The sequence below is a fragment of the Linepithema humile genome, chromosome 5 (assembly GCF_040581485.1).
Source record: "Linepithema humile isolate Giens D197 chromosome 5, Lhum_UNIL_v1.0, whole genome shotgun sequence".
NCBI classification, from domain to species: Eukaryota; Metazoa; Arthropoda; class Insecta; order Hymenoptera; family Formicidae; genus Linepithema; species Linepithema humile.
In genome coordinates, this window is record NC_090132.1 from 21,075,253 (window position 1) to 21,081,349 (window position 6,097).

The window sequence follows — 6,097 nt, forward strand, 5'->3', positions numbered from 1 at the left end:
ATAAAACTAATCGCCGCTCCTTCTCATCGATTTTTTTGCGGGAAAGGAAGCGAAGAGATTGCTGCTTCGTTGCGCACTTCGAAGCTACGGTTCTGTATCGAAAGGCGAGCCGAGAATAACGAGGCGCGATATCGAACAATTTTCTTTATACTTTATATCTACATAATTATATATTGTACTAAGTGCGATACGTATTAAGCGTGTGTGTAAAATAAGAAGCACTACACACATTATTCCATCAAACATTATATATCAAAACGACAACGACGCAAGATAAAAGCTTTATCGATATAATTCCAAAGATTCTAGAATCTGATTAATAGAAAGTAAAACCGAGAGGAGTGATGTAAATAAATAAATGTACACTGATCAGGGTAATGCGTATAATGAATTAAAAATACAAATCATGTGCCTATCGATCCTTCCGTGTTTTGAATGCTTGCTGGTCTACTTGGCGTCCACTATACTTTTTTTACATTAACGAAGAACATGCGTCGTTGAGAGTTTCATAAGAGAGAGAGAGAGAGAGAGATGAAAGCTCGGACGTGACAGGCAGACGGTCTTGTTGTTCGTCTTGTACGTGCTAAATATTTGAGTCAGGTTGTCGTCGGCATTAAACGGCGAGCAAACATCGCCGATACACCGCGGAAGAAAACGCTGCTCATTTATCAAGTACAAACAAGGCACCGTTCTGTCCACTATCCTTGCTACCAACCTCATCTGTCCCTTAGAGTAAGTTGCCATTCAGGTTTGAATACATTTCTTCTAACATCGAGCAAACGTCGCTAAAGAAACCGAATTCAGTATTTCCATATTTTAACATATTCATCTACATATGTTTTGTTTTTTTTTCCAATATACATTTAAATTCTCCTCTCTTTTACTTACTTCTTAAATTCAAAGTCTGTCTTCAATCGTAAAATATAAATGATTGCTAGTTTGAAATTTGTAAGATCTAAAAAAAAGTAGAATATCAATATTAATCAGTGCATTACTAATTAGATCTCGAAAAAATAGTCGGTGGAATAATAATAATAAAAGTTTTGTGTAAAACTCAATTTTCGTATCTTTCTGTTTATCTAAAAAGATGTGATAAGTGAATATAAGATATGTTTGCTTGATGAAAAACTTCCTTAACAGATATAACGAATTAATCTCCTTCCTATTTTTAGATATCTTCGCGAAAATTCCTTGAACAAAACAGTGGAGAAAGCAATTATATCTGGAAAAACATTGTATCTCTAAATGTACACAGCGAAGAAAGCCCGAGATCTCGGTTGATATTCGATATCTCGCCCAGCTGTGCAGCAACGAATTTTTAAATTGCAGCCTGGTGTAAAGAGAGAAGCGCTAAACAGTGAGCGCATGAAATTCACGCTTGTTGCGTCGCTGCTGCATTTAAAGCAGCAGTTCCCAAACTGCACAAGTGAGAGTAATAATAAATTGGACAGTGCATATTACGAGACAGATAAGAATGATACGCGCTTTGCACTAAACGTATCAATTTCTAATTCTGAAATTCTCAAACGTCTGAATGCGAAAGATTGATATTTCTCATAAAATTTTTCAACAAAACTCATTTTTCTGCTTGAAAAAAATTATTAAAGTAATTAGAAATTGTCAAACAAATATATTCTGTTTTAAAATAAATCTCGCTTGCGGGATTAATGGACCAAGATTTATTCAAGATTCATCTTTCAAGAAAGCTGGCAGAATACGATTTCTCAATCTCTCTTTAACTAACTATGCAAAGAAAAAGAAATATAATAAAATAAATAAATGCAAAATCTGCGGAACGAGAAATACCGTGTAAACATCTTTTTATGTGTGCCGCGTGCGAAATATTACATGACACCCCAGCGGGGGTGCTTCCTTTGGGAACCCCTGACAGAGCGGCAGCGGGCTGACGTAGTACGAAACAGTGTCAGCGAGCAGGGTCGGCATGTGAGTAAAACGGTAACCGAGCGCGGAACAATATTTGTCCGATAACCAGCCTGGAAAACGTTCTCTCCGTGTGCTAATGGACTTAGCGGCGGCAGGACCACGTGCTCCGTTCCGACATACGAGCGTGCTCCACTCGTATGTTATGCACGTGCCTATTGCGCGGCGGATATCTGTTTGCAATGCTGCGCCGTGTTTCACCGGCGATGATTGATGAGATCTTTATTCATACGGACAAACAGCGGTAAGACCGCCGCCGCGCGCGTTTCTTCTGCCGCGAGCGCGCTTGATCGACTCGAATTCGGGTCGAATTCTAATGATGATCCGCGGACGTGGTTGTTTTACACGCCGTAGATTAGTGGAACGCATCATTTCCTGAGAATCTCAGCTGGTGTAATTATGGTACGGCAAACACTTCTATACGTATGCGATGCTCGAGCCCCTTTCTGCAGAATGTATCCAGCTGAGAAATTTAGCCTAGAAAGAGTAGCCTATGCAGATAGATTAAAAGAGGAAATTAGATTTAAATTTAAAACTTTGAAGAAAGTCTACAACGGGTAAAAGTGTTCTTTTTTTTATTACTGTCTTCTGAAAGTGATAACCCAAATGTTGGAGTGAATTAGTGGATAAGAAGTCACAGTGGATTTCTACTTCAAATTTCCCTATCATAGATTGTCCGCCTTATCACGAACAGTTCGCCAACAGCTTCTTTTCGCCCAATCCGATTGAAAAGCCGTGCCGTTGTAATTATCACAACTCTGATAAGACGACATAAATGGCAATGTATGCGTGTGTCTGTGATATCGCTTTCACTCCCGGATCAGTATTTCATCCGTATGAGATACTGAACGAGAATCATAATTAATACTAAATCCAGTCTTGCGGCGCAATACTTGATTGTAAATGTTTAAGCATCGCTTTTCTGAGCGGATGTAATAATATCCAACAAAAAAGAACCTTTTCCAAGTTCTCAATCTACTTCAAGTCGACTGACTTAATGACTGATAATTTCTTGCGTGAAAAATTGATTTAAATAGATAAATATAAATATACAAAAATCGGGAAAAGAAATAATGAATAACAATCTTGATACGTTCAACATTTGTCTCCTACAAATCTAGATTCTTCTCATTTAAATTTTGATTAATTTAAATTTAATTTAAATTTTGACAATATAACTTTACAATTTACAATAACTTTTACAATTTTGCATTCTAATTAATTTTATTTCATCGGTGGGAAACATTGTATAATTATTACATGTCGAACTATTCACATATCTTTTTGATTTTAACGACCCAGCATTCTGTGTTGCGTATCATGTAGAAGAAGATTTATGAGCCTTTAATATAAATCACTATTTTTTTATCGCTTTCTAAACTCCACCTTTCCTGTTGGACGCATATCATTAACAATTTGACGTTCGATACACTTTTGATATATGTTTCAAGCTTCTCGATTGTGCCGTTATATCGCAGAATGATTTTAAATCAGCGGCAGCGCCTTCTCAACCTTATCCTTCATACGTCGCATATTTTCACAGGTCGGATTCATCAGTTTGATGGAGCGTGAGATCAATTTCCCTCCGCTCGCGTCTAAAGGCCGGAAAGCATCTTTCTCCTGTGTCTATAATCACAGGATGACTGAACTGGCAATGACGATTCACATCAACGAAACCTTCCCGTCACTGTCCGTTATATCAACAGCTGAGACACCACCGTAATCTTTGAGTGACCTCAATGCCAAATTAATGGACTACAATATCAGTCCATCGAATCTTGGAAACGGCACAGTACTTGTCCACGATCTAAGAATATAAATTAAGCGTGAAACTGGTTTTCTTGAAGAGAAACAAAGAAAAAGAGGAGGAGAGAGAGAGAGAGAGAGAGAGAAACGGAAAGAGAGAAGATAAATGCTTATCGAAAACTTTGCAATAATTTCTCAGCATTTTTTATCTAGAAATTAATATTCTAAATATTTTAAGTAATATTTAAGTAATATTCTAATTATTATTAAATGTAGTGACAATCTTTCCCGGAATTCATTAATTAGATAGGTGGATGATACAGATTTCAAATAACGAATATTATACAAATAACGTGTGTAATTACAGATATATATAAGAAAAAAACAAGGAGGCATAAAAGAAAAAGTCATATTATAATTCGTCGCGTTTATAATACTTTATATGAAATACACATATCTCTCGTATCTCAGTACGTAATCACACCTAAGGCCGTTATCGCTAAGCGTACGCGTGTAAGCGACGTAATTTTAGAATCAAGGAAACCCAGTTAATAATTCCAATGACATGTCATCTATCTTAGACACTCCCCACTAATTTGGTGTACCACACCGATTTACATTCTATCATAACAGATAAGATTCCAGAAATATACATTGCTATCGCGACCTTAGAGTTCCGTGTTGCAAAATTATTTATGCAAAGTATCGCTATATTGGTTAAGATTTTTGCAAATTTAATATGTAAAATGTAAAAAATGTAAAGAGCGCAAAATTAATAATTCGATATTAAAATCTTTAATATCAGTTTAAAAATTGTTTGGTAAAATATATATATATATATAATTTTTACCAAATCTTAAAATTTTGAATAAGAATTAGAATAATAACTAACTATAAAAAGCAAATTTTCAAAATTTCTTGCACAATACAATTTAACAAATATAAAATAAAATAAATATGTTAATAAATTATAAAACTACTTCTTTAGTTCATTAATTCTAATTAATTTTTTTCTCTAAAACACTTTGTGCATCGATATCAATAAAAACAAAATATTATTACTAAGTCGATTAAATGTTTGCATGTAAATTACTAGTTTTCTTGGGTAGCCTTGATTCATTAATGGAAAATTAATTATATACGTATGTATTCTCATGAACGCATAATGTAATTACCACATTCAAGCAGAAAGATAAAAATAAGATATATGATGTAATTTTAAGTACATCTTACTTTTCCTCTTTTTAGTTTTATTTCGAATTCTGTAAAAAATTTTGCTGTTTACACGTGCGAAAATGTGCGATTTTTTCAAGAATGTTTTCAAGGCTTTTGCATAAAATCCGTAATGAAAAATAAAAAACACTTGCAGAAATATTTTATGTCAGAATATCTCATAAATACCTCATAAATCTTTAATTCGACGAGCTGTGTTTCTCTCTAAATTCTTTGCTGTCGTAAATATCTGATCGCATACTCAGATATTTTTGGTCCTTCTTTCCACCACGCCCAAAGATCGCAATAGATTTTTAGATTGCTGTATTCTTGGTTGCATTAATATTTACTTCTATTAAAGTTGAAATAAATCTCAAGTATTTTAAAATTTTTACTTTTCTAAATGTCAAGAATATAATATTCATCAATATCATGCAGCCAAAAGAATGAGTGTGCATTGTTTAGAAGATATACATCGATATTAACTGTTATATATTAGTTAATTATGCTCGATAAACGAGCTGAGAGTTGGTGCACGATATCGTACTTGCAGAAAATTGCAATCTTGCAAGATTACCGTTCGCTCTTTAAACTTCGATGTTCTCTTATTATGCCACACTGACGATTATAAACATAAAACGCTAATGATTATCTGCTTAACTCACTGACAGCTGACATTAACACACGAATTCCCGCGTGGAGCAGCCAGGTACTTTTGCGCGCGTTGCTTTTGATACTTGCAGTTCTATTTGCGTTCACTTTTCTACAGGTGATAGAACCATAGCGTGTACACGTTGCTCCAAATATGAAAGTTATGAAAACCAAACATACTTTTATTATAAAAAAAGATTAAGTTTTTTACCGGAGAATCATTATATAATACTTTCTCTTTTTTCCCTCTCTTTCCGTTCTCTTTTTTTCTACACAAAGAAAACATAATTAAAATTAAATTTGGCTAAATACAATCAAAGCTATTTTTCGACAGTAAAATTTGTATTTGACATTTTTGTATTATAGAATCGAGAAAAAAAATGATATTACATTTGCGCTGGCAACGTTTTGATAGATAGCTTTTAATGCTATATATAATGAATCAATAAAATATATATGAATCGTCCTGTATCGAAGATAAAATAAGAATGTCAGATAAATTAAAGATATGTTTCCGTGCTTCGCGTTACAATTTATTTCAACGTCA